Raw genomic sequence first — 13,471 nt, 5'->3', positions numbered from 1 at the left:
ATGTGTGTTTCTCTTGCGTTCACGTGCAGTTTGTCCTCCCAGGTCTCCATGGTGATGGTGGTCATCACCTGGACAGTGCTTGGTATTGCCCTCAACACATTTTCTTTTTATGTATCTTATAAATCCATATAATTTTGTTATCCTGTTTCAATGTTATATTCTTCTCTCACTCAGACGTGTGACTAATGTGTTTTTTTTTCTACATGGTGACGGTGGTCACATGGCTCAGGTCCTGGGCTGTTCCGGTGGCATCTGGACACTGCTTGGCATCTTCCTCATCATATTCTTCATATATTTTATACACACACACACATACTACACTTGATCTTAGCCAAAAGGCCGAGAAGCGATCTATATTTTATAATTCCAATACAATTCTGTTAACCTCTTTTAATGTTGTATTCTGTAAATTGTGTAATTACAACATCCATTGCATGTTGTCCATCTTGGGAGAGAGTGCTCTTCTCTGTGTCTCTCTCTGAGGTTTCTTCCTCTTTCTTCTCCCAGTTAAAAGTTTTTTTAGGGAGTTGTTCCTTATCCGATGCGAGGGTCTAAGGACAGGATGTTGTATTGCTGGGAAACCTCCCCGAGGCATATTTGTAATTTGTGATATTGGGTTATACAAATAAAATTGACTTGACTTGACAATCATCAAAAAGGCCCAGCAGAGGATGCACTTTCTCCGCCAGCGAAGGAAGTTCAACCTGCTTCTGGAACTGCTGATTCAGTTCTACACTGCAATAATCCAGTCTGTCCTCTGCACATCCATCACTGTCTGGTTTGGATCGGCCACCAAACAGGGCAGGACAGACTACAGTAAGTCTGCAGAGAAAATCATTGGTGCCAAGTCCTGCCCTCCCTTCAGGACTTAATACTCCCCCAGACTCAGGAAATGGGCAGGCAACGTCACTGTAGAGCCATCACACCCTGGTCACAACCTGTCCCAACTCCTCCCCTCTGGTAGGTGCTACAGAGCACTGTACACCAAAACAACCAGATATAAAAACAGTTTCTTTCCGTGGGCTGTCCTTCAAATAAATCCAACGATTTTGTACATACTGTTCATTGTACGTATACTGGTATGCTGTCATGTCGATCCAACTCAGGCCTGTATGTAAGTAACCTGCTATCATTTATTTCAGCATCTCTGATATATTCTCTGCACCATTGCACTGTATTGCCTCTTATTTCGCCTGTATATGGTTAATCCTTGTGTATATATCTGAAGATTGTTGTGTTATTTTATGTTAAGTACACTGTAAGAGCCACGAAACCAGAGTCAAATCCCATGTATGTGCAAACCTACATGGCCAATAAACTGGATTGTGATTCTGATTTTGATGCAATGTCCACGTGGCACATGATGTGTTTCTTTGTCACCATGGTAAATCACCTGATCAGAGTCATTGGTGACATCCTGCTTCCGGTGCAGGAAGATGGTGGCGTGAACTCACGTTTGCAGCAGCCTCACCCAGTACTCTTGTTGGGAAGATAGCGGCGTGAACTTACGTTTGCAGCGGCCTCACCCAGTACCGTCCATGCAGTGTCTTTGTCCATGTCTGCATCTAAGTTGTCTTCGTTTGGTGGCTGGGAGAGCTTGGTCTGCTGTGTCCTTTGGGCCCAGGGACCACGGCCCTGCCCAGAGCTGAGCCCGAAGAGGAAGCACCGAGGGCGGTCTGACAGGACGCGGAAGCGGGGCAGGCTAAGCTAACTGCTAGCCCATGCAGACCGGCAGTTCTGATAACACCGAGGGCGGTCTGGCGGCGGCCTCACCTGGTGTTGACTGTGTTTTTGGTGTCGTCGTGTGGTGTGTGGTGAGGTGAGTCGAGGGTGTCTGGCTGGGAGAGCTGGCATTAGATCGGCTGGGGGAGCCTGGTCTGGTACGTCCTGTGGGCCCAAGGACCATGGCCCTGCCCAGAGCTGAGCTCAATGAGAAAGCACGACAGGCGGTCTGACAGGATTCAGAAGCGGGGCAGGCTAAGCTAACTGCTAGCCCATGCAAACCGGCTGGCATTCACTTTCATAGACAGTGATTTTTTTTAAATTTTTTTAATATATGTTGGATATATGTGTTTTTATAGTTTTTTAGTTTTTGTAGTTTTTTGTACCCTTTATATATGTGTTCTTTTAGTTTGGATATGTGTTTTTGTCTTTGTGTTGCACTGGTGTGGGCTGGGGGAAATGATATGTCATTTCATGTATGCAAGTGTATCAAATGAAATGACAAATAAGTGTTCCTGATTCCTGATCATTGAGTCTGCATCACAGACAAAGTATATTTGGAAGCTAATAATTGTTTGCAGGAAATTACCCGTTTATACAGTTTTTCGCAATTGCGTACACACTAAAATTGGAACTTTAAACGCAATCACTGAAACCCGAAAGTCATCCACCAAATCCCCAAACTAAGTCTGCAAAATTGCAAGCGAATTTTCTACTTTACACTCAGTTTTCATTTTTAAGTCACACTTCTTGCAAAACACTACACACAGTTCTCTACATTAAGCACAACATTCAAATTTAAAATCTCTTGTGTTCCTTTGTAAAACAAAGCCAAGCACAATGCCAAGCTTTAGTTACCAACTGACAACACACGCTAGTTATTTAAATTGTTCACTTAGAAATCGGGACTTTAGCATGATGAAAAGGCCACAGATGAGCTCTCCTGTTTTGGAGGACAATGGAGGTCGATGGTGAAGCGAGAGCTAGAGGTCAAGGAGGCGGAGTGAGAGGAAGACGAGGAAGGACAGTTGTCTCAGATGAGATCAGGACTACCCTGGTTGACCATGTGCTCAACACTGGATTGAGCACGAGGGAGGCTGGGTAGAGAGTTCAGCCCAACCTGAGCCGCTACACCATTGCATCTATCATTTGTACTTTCAGAAACGAGAACCGGTAAGTTACCTACTAGCTACACTATGCCACTGCTCTTTATGTGTGCATACTGACGTATACTGAACATATCAGTAGGCCTATGTTACTCATTGATTGTTGGCCAATGCAACAGTAATGTCATTTCATATTAGAAAAAAATATTTTAGCTCACTGTAACCAATCATATCATATTTTTGGATCTTTTGCAGAACTGTGAGATGACCAGGCCATGGTGGAAGACACCGGCTGTTCACACCAGAACAGGACACTGCTATTGTGAACATGGTGGTGACAAACAGTACCATTAGGCTGCAAGAAGTCTAGAACCACATAATCACAGACAACACAATAGTCAATAACACTCACCAGCTGGGCTTGTTTACGTTGGACAGTGTATTACAGCACAACCGAATCCAGATGAAACAGGTCTGCAGGGTGCCATTTGAGCGAAACTCAGAGACGGTTAAAGAACAACGCTATGAATATTTGCAAAAAAGTACTAATACTGTGAACTTACCATCATATCAGCACTGTGTAGACACATTACAGTACTGTAATCCAGTTGTGTTGTGCTTCACCATATTGACTGCTCTAGGTCTATTTGTTTGTTCTTTGTTTTTGTCTTTTTGTGTTTAGAGTTTTGAAAAAAAACGAGCCACTTTTTTTTGTTTTTGTTTTTGAAAACCCTTATCTCACTGAATATTCTTCATGGTTTTCTCCTGTTGAGTATGTAAAGTGTTACATACAAAACACACGTGTTCCAAAAATACTGCATTTTGGATAAAAACAAAAGTTTTGTTGCTGTATTGCATTTGCATGTTTATTTATATATTTTTGAGTAGATATACATTACTGTAACAATCTTGTACACCCGGCTACAGTGTAACAGTGAAAATGTAAAAGACATAAACCCACTGATAAGATATTCATAGTAGTGTTTTGTGTTGTTGGTTGGTAGAAAGATCTATTCACATGATAAGCGTGTGTGTGTGTGTGTGTCATTGTGATGCAAAATAAATATTTTGGAAAGAGATAAAACAGTTTTGAACTCAGCTTTTGCTTTATTAGAGATTTGTGGAGTTTTGCATTTTGTGTTTAGAGTTTTGAGAAAATAAGCCCAAAGATTCAGAAAATGTGTGTGTAAAAAACAACAACAACAACAATTGTAATATAGCTTTGCTCACACCGACATACCAATCCAGTCTTGAAGATCAAATATCCATAACCGGCACGAGATTAATCTGCTCTGTACAACATATGTCCGGGTGTGTAAACCCTTGATTACAATGCTCCTTGATCCAGAAATCTGTTCATCCATCCGTAGCAGATGAGTGTGTGTAATTTGTTTCATCACGACAATATCATGAGAGGAGCACCTGCACCAGCTTCTTCTTTTCAAATCATGCTTGACCAGTGGTGACGTGAAGAGGAGTGATTGATTGATCACAGTCCAATGTGCACCCACATGTGACTGTCATTCTTTCACCCATCAGACTCGTTGCTGTCCCCTACTCTTGGGATTCCTTATCTTTCTTTTATTGGCTTTGATAAAATGTGAGTGTGCAGAGAGCCCTCATCTGCATACCAAAAGAGGTGTCCTTACCAATACGACAAGGCAAAGTGAGAGAGGCAAGGCTGAGGAGAGAGAGAGAGAGAGAGAGAGAGAAGTGGGGTGTTATGGGGGGGCTGTTTAGAAATCAAAAATAAATCATATGTGTTATATGCCATTAGATACTTGTGACATCTTAAATAATTCAACCATGCAAGAGGATCAGACGACCAGTAGTGGATCATTAACTCACAATGATCCAGGGGTGGGTTTTCCAAGGGTGCCGGGGATGCTTTAGCATCCATTCCCACAACTTGACGGGGGCATCTTTTCACAAGGTACCACTTCTTCTTCTTCTTTCAATTTGTTCCCTATTTCTCAGGGGCTGCCACAGCGGATTTTATTGTTTCCGTCGGTACCCTGTGAGGCCACAGCGCCAATGGCGGCCATTGTTAACCCGGGCCTTGACCAATCTGGTTTGGAGCCTCAACTGATCCGGTATGATCTTGTCAATCCGCATACTGAGTTGGCAATTTTTTACCTCAGATGCCCTTCCTGACACCACCACTAACTATGGACGGGGGTGCAGGTAAAGTGCTGGATGCCATCCCAGTATTCATGGACTTGTGGCCATGCCTGTCGCAAAGTTCACAAGGTACCACTACAGGCCATATATAGTATATTACTGCTCAAAGCAGGAGTAATCTGGGACCTATACATTGTGGACAGAACTTAACGTCATGGTTTCTCCGATGATTTTTTGATCTTGTTTGCTGTGTTTGAAACAATACCATTTGCTTGTTTTCTATGGTTGAAATAAAGACCTACCTATCTACCTATTTCTCTCACCAACAGTCACCGTACACAGCCTAAGCCATCATCAAAGACCCACTGACTGAGAATAGAATAAATGTATTACCTTTAAACTGAATTAAATGTTATTTTGTTTCATTATGATGCCAGAGCCTGCTGGGAAAGTGGCACAACCAAATAACATTACTTTACTGCTCACCAACTGTCACATGATTCCTATGTCCATGAATGTTTCTATCCAGTTACCTTGGGTGTGAAAGTTAGCTAGCAAGTGGAAAAACTACTGTAACAAGATGACTTCCAGATATAATCACAAAAGTGGTGCATGAGAAAAAAACAAGTGTGGATAAGTGAGAGAGAGAGAGAGAGAGAGAGAGAGAGAGAGAGAGAGAGAGAGAGAGAGAGAGAGAGAGAGAGAGGGAGAGGCTTCCAAAAATTGGATTTGTTTTTTTAGTCGACAATGGACTTGACAATCAGGAGATACTGCAGCCAAGCTCTATTGCTCTACGCTACTGCTATTAGTGGTAAAGCTTTCAACAAGTTAGTCAAATAAGTGAGTAATTCGATTTGCATTAATATTTGATCAATTTGATGTTGATCACAGGCTTGTTATCAGTTCTTGCACCTGGACCCGTCATCACTCGCCAGTGTAATGATCCAAATGCAGATACAGAATTTGACTAATTCTGTTTCAGTTCTTCCTGACAGTGTTGTCTTCCGTCTTTTATCCTGGATCAGGGCCGCTGCTGGCCATTTGGGTGCCCTAAGCATAAATGCTTTTTGTTGCCCCCCCCCCAAAAAACCCACATATACACACGCACAGAACAAATCTCAAAGTTCAATTTATTAAACATATGCATGATAACATGATTCTCCTTATTGCATCAGCTTGTTCATGACCATTGCCATTCTCTCACCATAAGATATACGGGTCCACGCGCCATTCATTGTTTTTGTTTTTGTTTTTTTGTTGTTTGTTTTGACACGTGCCATTCTTTCCGAAATGTGCATGGCAGCTTTGACATCAGGGCAGCAAACCACAGGGAGATGGGGGAGGGGGGGGCACCATAATTCATTTTATTATTTCGAGCCATTGTGCATATCTTGTACTTCTATAATGGTGCCTATTGTATTTCTTCAACTTAAATTTAAAGAATTCATCATTGTGATTATTATGATGATCAAATAACTCATATTTTTAATCTTTCTATTTCTGCTGGTGTGGTCCCAGAATCTGGAAAGCTGCGTATGCCATCCCCCTGCATGGGGATGGAGAGAGGAGTGATCCAAATAACTGTAACTGGTTATTTTCTTGCCCGGTGCGGGATTCGATACGGGTGTACTGCACCACAAGGCGACGCCACTAACCGCTCGGCTAAAGGGTCAGACCCCTTAGCTAGGGACTAACGTGTGTTATTAGTAGTTTACATAACTATTGTAACGTGCATGGATAAGAAGACACGCTGGCCGCTGGCTCGCGGGTCTGACCCTTTAGTCGAGCGGTTAGCGATGTCTCCTGCGGTGCGGGCGATACGGGTTCGCGTCCCGGCCGCGGCAGTTCCTCTGGTTGCCTCCCGAATTCGCTGCATTGGTGTCAGAAGTGGAATGGAGTGACCGTAAGGCCACCGGAAGCGTATGCGCCCTGAGGAGTGAAGGAGCTGATATGCTTAAGCGCGGGGACGCGCTTCCCGAAGGAGGGGGGTAGTGTAACGTGCATGGATAAGAAGACACGCTGGCCGCTGGCTCGCGGGTCTGACCTTTTAGTATAGCGGTTAGCGATGTCTCCCGCGGTGCGGGCGATACGGGTTCGCGTCCCGGCCGCGGCAGTTCCTCTGATTGCCTCCCGAATTCGCTACACTATATATGTATAGACCAATATCCAAATACTCCTGTTTAGCTAAAATTCTAAAGTCACTTGTTAACTTCAGAACCACAAACTCGGTTCCGAGCCTGCATCAATCTGGGTTCAGGCCTTTGCACAGTGGTATTTCTGCATTTGCGTGTTCTCCGTGTTTGTTTGTTTGTTTGTTTGTTTTTTTGCATTGAAGGAAATAATACAATATTTAAATAAAAGCCCGGGACCGTGTAACACTAGAGGGCTTTTAATTTGAAACGGATACTTGGAGCGTGTGCAATGACGTAATTTTATCACTCAGTCACGTGGCATTCGGCAGACCAATGGTAACTAGCTTCATGGCTCGAAGACGCAGTCTGTCAGCTCGCTGCTAGCAGCAGCTAGCTACCGTTAGGCTGCCATGAGCAGTGAGAGACCAACGTCGCCTGAGAGTTTCTTCGGAAGAGGTCGGGGAGATAAGAGGTCTAATGACGACGGTGACGCAGAGGCAGCAGAGGCCGAGACAGCAAAAAAAGAAGCTTCCTTCAATAGGAAGTACGACGAGTCGTATGGCTTTATTGCGACGTCGTGATCGAAGAGGTGCCTTCAACTTGTGGGCCTGGGTGCTAAAGCACTCCCGGCACCCTCGGAAAACCCACCCCTGGATCCTTGTGAGTTAATGATCCACTACTGGTCGTCTGATCCTCTTGCATGGTTGAATTATTTAAGATGTCATAATTATCTAATGGCATATAACACATAGATTTGTTTTTGATTTCTAAACAGCCCCCCATCGTATTGATTGATCGACGTCGTGTTGCTGAGGCCAAGAAGCCTTTTCACTGTCGGCGAAGATCAGATTCTGCCTGCTGCCAGGGACATGTGCCGTGAACTGTCGGGGGAAGCTGCGGCCAACAAGGGGGCAAAGGTGCCTCTTTCAGCGACCACAGTTTCAAGGGGAACCGATGAAACTGGTGAGTCGCAATGTTGTTATGTGTATGCTATGTTAATGCGGGGAAAATATGCGCTGCCATTTTCCCCCTTATTTATTATGTAACCAAGTGTCTATTTGTCCCTCTTTGAATAGAAATAAATCAAGATGAGACCAGATTTAAATTGTCCTGTAACAGGACATTTATTCCAGGGTCTGGTAGTAGTATGCTACCCAAGTCCAAATAATTAACTAATGGACTGGAACGTATCCTCCCTTAAAAAAAAATCAACCCTTTGTTTTAATATCCAAACGTTACTTTAAATGTTATAATACTATTGATTTATAAGCCTAACCTATATTCCGGTCGTTATTAACCCACCCCTCTCCCGGTCCGCCAGAATATTGTATATGAAACCGGTCCGAGGTGCAAAAAAGGTTGGGGACCCCTGCTCTACGCTACTGCTAGTGGTGGTAAAGCTTTCAGCAAGTTAGTCAAATAAGTGAATAATTCGATTTGCATTAATATTTGATCAATTTGATGTTGATCACAGGCGTGTTATCAATTCTTGCACCTGGGCCCATCATCACTCGCCAGTGCAGTGATCCACCTGTAGTTACAGAATTTGACCGGGTATTCCAGAAAGCGGGTTATGTTTTGTTCTTCTTGACAGTGTTGTCTTCCGTCTTTTATCCTGGATCCCTGACTGCAGCCTGCAGATGGGTGACGTGTTCAATGTCGGTGACGTGTCCGATGTGGGCTGTGACGTGCGCAATGTGGGCGTCCTCAAGTTCCCTGGTTTGCGATTCCCGCCATTGCACGAACATGCTATCTAGCTAGCTAGCTAGCATGAAACAGCAGTCATGGATTATGTTGCTAGAGCTCTAGCGTTGTTTAGCGCTAGCTTTACAGTTATTTAGCTGTGTGTTTTTTACAATCCACGTTGACATAGAGTTGGTTAGTAAAGGTGCGAGGGCCGAAGGCTCAGAACCCCCAGACCAGAGATGAGCTGTATACAGAGGTGTTACATAAGCTCTAAACAATGAACACTTAACATCAACAGAGCACATAGAGAACTTCTGAAGCAGTATATTAGCCTGGGCATAGATTTTACAGCATTGTCCGTATATATCTCTGTCATCCGTCAGATCATCAGTGGGGACATGTCCAAGATATTTTATTTCCTTGCATGTATCGAGAGGACTGTGATAACTGAAACACAGGAAATTTTGATTTCCTGTCCTCTCTCGTTCTGACAATCATGACATTACTTTTTTGGCATTATATTTAATGTCATGTGCTTCGCCATACTGTGAGCACACCTTCAGTAGCTGCTGAAGTCCAGCACTATATGGGCTAACTAAAACTAAATCATCAGCATACATGAGTTGATTGATGACAGAGCCACCCACAAGACAGCCCGTGTTACACCCATTCAGCTGTCTCGACAGGTCATCCATATACACACTGAAGAAAAAAAAGGAGACAAAATTCCACCTTGGCGAACACCATTGCCTACATGGAATGGGGCAGACACATCATTGTCCCATTGAACCTGAAACTTCTGATGAGCATATCAGAAGACAAGAATTCTGACTATATAATTTGGAACACCTCTAGCCAGCAATTTCATAAATAATTTCTCATGGTTAACCCTGTCAAATGCCGTGGAAGAACCATGGCCTCAACCATGGCCTTGCTGACTCTCATCCAGGCCATTTCACACTCGGCTGCAAACCGCCCCAGTGCGCGCTGGAGGTCGCGTTCTGATGAAGCCAACAAAGCCACATCATCTGCGAAGAGCAGAGGTGCAATTTTGAGGTTATTTATTTATTTAGTTTAGGATAGGGACTACTTTCCCTTCCGTCTTCTCACTCCACTCCCCATAGTTTATAGAAAGGCAGTGGCACAGCACCACATGCAGACTGAGATGCTGCCTGCCACAGCCTGCCAGTCAGTCATGGCATAAAGAAAACATAGCATTGTCTGGAGCCATTTCATGACAGTAAACACAAATAAAGCAAAATGTGACATATCTTAAAAATCAGTACAGTACTGTGGCAATACCACAAACCTGTTCAAACACGTGAAAGCTGTCACACAAATGCACATGGCAAGTTACAGCAAAAATGAGGAGAGGCGGCGAGAATGAAACAAATACTTCCACATCTGACAGAGTGAGGCAGACTTCTCTGATGCTTTTTGGAGAGGCAGGCTTTATCCAGGTAATCAGTAATAACAATAGGTTTTTTTTTTTTTATCTATTTAAAAAAAAAAGCCACAAATACTACTAATTATTTCTTGCGGAGCAGAATACTGCAACATTTGCTAGGAGTATGCGGTCAATATGGCTATGTAAAAAGTCACATCAACAACTTTATCTGATTTCTTTAATCAGATTATCCATTTTGTGAAAAACTAATATGCATTGCTCGGGGTTTCCATAACAAGATTATTTTAATTTTTTTTTGTATTGAAGGTGAAGGTCTCAGTTCAATTCAATTCAATTCAATTTATTGTCATTAAAAACAATGTGCAGGCACATGTTAAAAATGAAATAAGGGCTACAGCGTTGCCAAACAGTGCAAGACAGACATAGACAAACACAGTATAAGATATGCACAGATGAAGACCAAAAGCTAAAAATAAGTTAAAAACGAGCACGAGTACAAAATATTTAAAAACGTCCACAGACATTCAGTCTCACATTGATAATACCTTCAGGAATGCCGCCCAATGACTGATGGGATACGTTCCAGCATCCCGCGACCCTGACTAGGATAAGCAGTTTGGATAATTGATGGATGGATGGAATATGTCAGCCATCATTTGATCGCTAAGGTGTCACTTTTATCTAATGGTATATAATGCATTTTGGGATGAGTGGATTAATTACTCATTTTGGATTAAATTACACATTTTAAATGTTACGTAATTGCCTGTAGTTACCTAATCAAGCTATTTTAGGTTGTATGAGAGTTATAGTGACCATATAAAGGGTAGCTTATAGGGCAATGGCCGACAGCCATACCAACATGTACCCTGGCTCTGCCAAATGACGGAAGCTAAGTAGTTATGGGTTTGGATGGGAGACGTCCTGGGAAAACTGAGTGGCTGCCGGAAGTGCTGTTGGTGGGCCAGTAGGGGGAAGTCTTCCCTCTGGTTCTAATAATAACAACAAATATCAGAATCCCAATGCCCCAGTGCAGTGACGGGGACACTGCTGTAGGAGATGCTGTCCTTCGGATGAGACATTAAACCGAGGTCCTGACTCACTGTGGTCATTAAAGATCCCATGGCACTTATCGCAGAGTAGGGGGTTCCCTGGTGTTCTGGCAAATTCCCAACCTGGCTGTCTCCATCTGGCCACCTAATCATCCCCCCATGTAATTGGCTCAATGATTCCTCCCTCTCCACCTCAACCTGATGTGGGGTGAGGATTCTGGTGCAAAGTGGCTGCCTTGCACATTGGTGGTGGTTGAAGTGAGTTACCCCCTTCAATGTGAAGTGCTTTGGGTGTCTAGAAAAGTGCTATATAAATGTTATTACTATTATTATTATTAATCGTTTTTCCTTTTCATAGATTACTCCCAAAGAGCTGCAGAGATTACAAGACTGATAAGGAGAGATAATTGTGAGGGACCGCCAGCCAATCTCAATTGAGGACAGGGTTTCGTTGCATTTCTCAAGAAACATGATCTGTGCTATGAAATGCTGTTGTGGCAGTACTATACCAGACTACTCATTTGTCTACGCAGAGAGGATTCAGAGATAAAGTTCTGCGCAGTACTATCACACTTTATCAATGACAAAGCATGGCACACAAAGCATTGTTACCAACGTGCACACTCCCCTGAGAGCGCTCCTCCTTTAAAGTAAGTAGGTGTGCTCCCCGTGAAGGGTGACTAGTATAGGGCAGTTGTTCATTCTTCGCCTCCTTAGCTAATGTTTTCCAGCTCGCATCCCACAAAGGCCATTTCTCCGATTACTTTGTACAGACTTTGTTACACTCAGTGAGTTTCTCAAACATTCATCTACTGTCAGCTAACAGTTAACAATAGGCCTTAATTTGTTCACATGGAGAAGACACTTTATAATCCTAGCTTTGTGCTGTTACATATGAACTTTAAGCATTTATCTAAGCAATATAGACTAAAGTTAAACATGGTATAGGTCATACATGGTCAAAGATTAAAAGTAAGCAAACATCATATATGATCATATGGCAGACACATGATCATTTAACTACACAGGTCATATGATCATAAAATTACTTTCACAATTCCAAGGCGCAAACACTTGATGGAGGGAGGGTACAATTACAGACTTATGCAAAGACTATCAAGGTCCACAGAGGCATATTTGACTGTGTCCTGTCATTTCATTGACAATTGGAAAATGCATGAGTTTCTTTTAGAAACCTATTGTTTCTATGGACACCATACAGCTGTTAACAATAGCTTAAAGCTAACAAGAATCACAGATGAATATGGAATACCTCAGAAGGAGGTAGCAGTTGTCACAGACAATACTGCAAATATGATCTCTGCAGTGCACAAGACTGGGTCAAAGCACTACCCCCGTTTTGCCCACATCTTAAACTTGGTGGTAGAAGATGGAATTAAACGATGTTGTTTAGCCCTGGCAGCCTGTACAGGGTGTCTCCCCGCCTGCCACCCAATGACTGGTGGGATAGGCTCCAGCATCCCTGCGACCCTGAGAGCAGGATAAGTGGTTTGGATAATGGATGGATGGATGTTTAGCCCTGAAGTTGTTCAGCTCCTGGAAAAATGCAGTAGTATTGTATCATTTTCCACCACAGCATGGAAGCCACAGAGAAGCTCAAAAAATGCAAAAGCAACTGAAGGTGGCAGATCACAAACTGATTGAGACAGTGGAAACAATGTGGAACTCTGTGTTCTATATGTTGGAGAAGACGCCAGCAGCAGAGAGAAGTAGTTACCACAGCACTCTGTATACTTGGAACGAACGTCCTGTGCTTAAGCACTGAAGAGCTAGCCGTCGTGTGACCCACCTAACCATTTAGGCCCTGAGACCCTTTGAAGAGGCAACATGGCAAATTTCTGCCACAACATGTGTCTATATCAAAAGTGATCCCCCTTATGTCACCACTTCTCAGAGCAACTTTGGCCACTGAGTTTCAAGGTAGCTCTCTTGCCAGAGAACTGGAACAGCAATGTCAACATAGATTCCATGGGATTCAAACCTTTCACAGTCACACTGCCAGCATGTTCATGGACATGAAGTTTAAAAACCATGCATTTCATGACAGAGACAATGTGGAAACTAGTAAAAAGCAAATTTTACTGAAATGCAGGAAGTCCATCAGTCCACTTCAGAGTCACCATGACCAAGCTCTGCCTCCATACCTGTGACAAGCTCTGCCTCCACACCTGTCCCAAGCACTGCCTCGCCAGTGACTCCTGCATCTACCCCTAGTGCTGATAC

The 13,471-nt window shown here is 43.3% G+C and overlaps 1 pseudogene; it reads right to left on the bottom strand.

Annotated features, from left to right (window-relative positions):
• Nucleotides 1-263: 263 nt before the first annotated feature.
• LOC130108558 (U2 spliceosomal RNA) lies at nt 264-351 on the bottom strand (annotated as a pseudogene).
• Between the last annotated feature and the right edge of the window lie 13,120 nt (nt 352-13,471).

Source organism: Lampris incognitus, chromosome 2 (genome assembly GCF_029633865.1).
Source record: "Lampris incognitus isolate fLamInc1 chromosome 2, fLamInc1.hap2, whole genome shotgun sequence".
Lineage (NCBI taxonomy): Eukaryota > Metazoa > Chordata > Actinopteri > Lampriformes > Lampridae > Lampris > Lampris incognitus.
The sequence above is the reverse complement of the archived record's forward strand: the minus strand, read 5'-3'. Positions and strand labels throughout refer to the sequence as shown.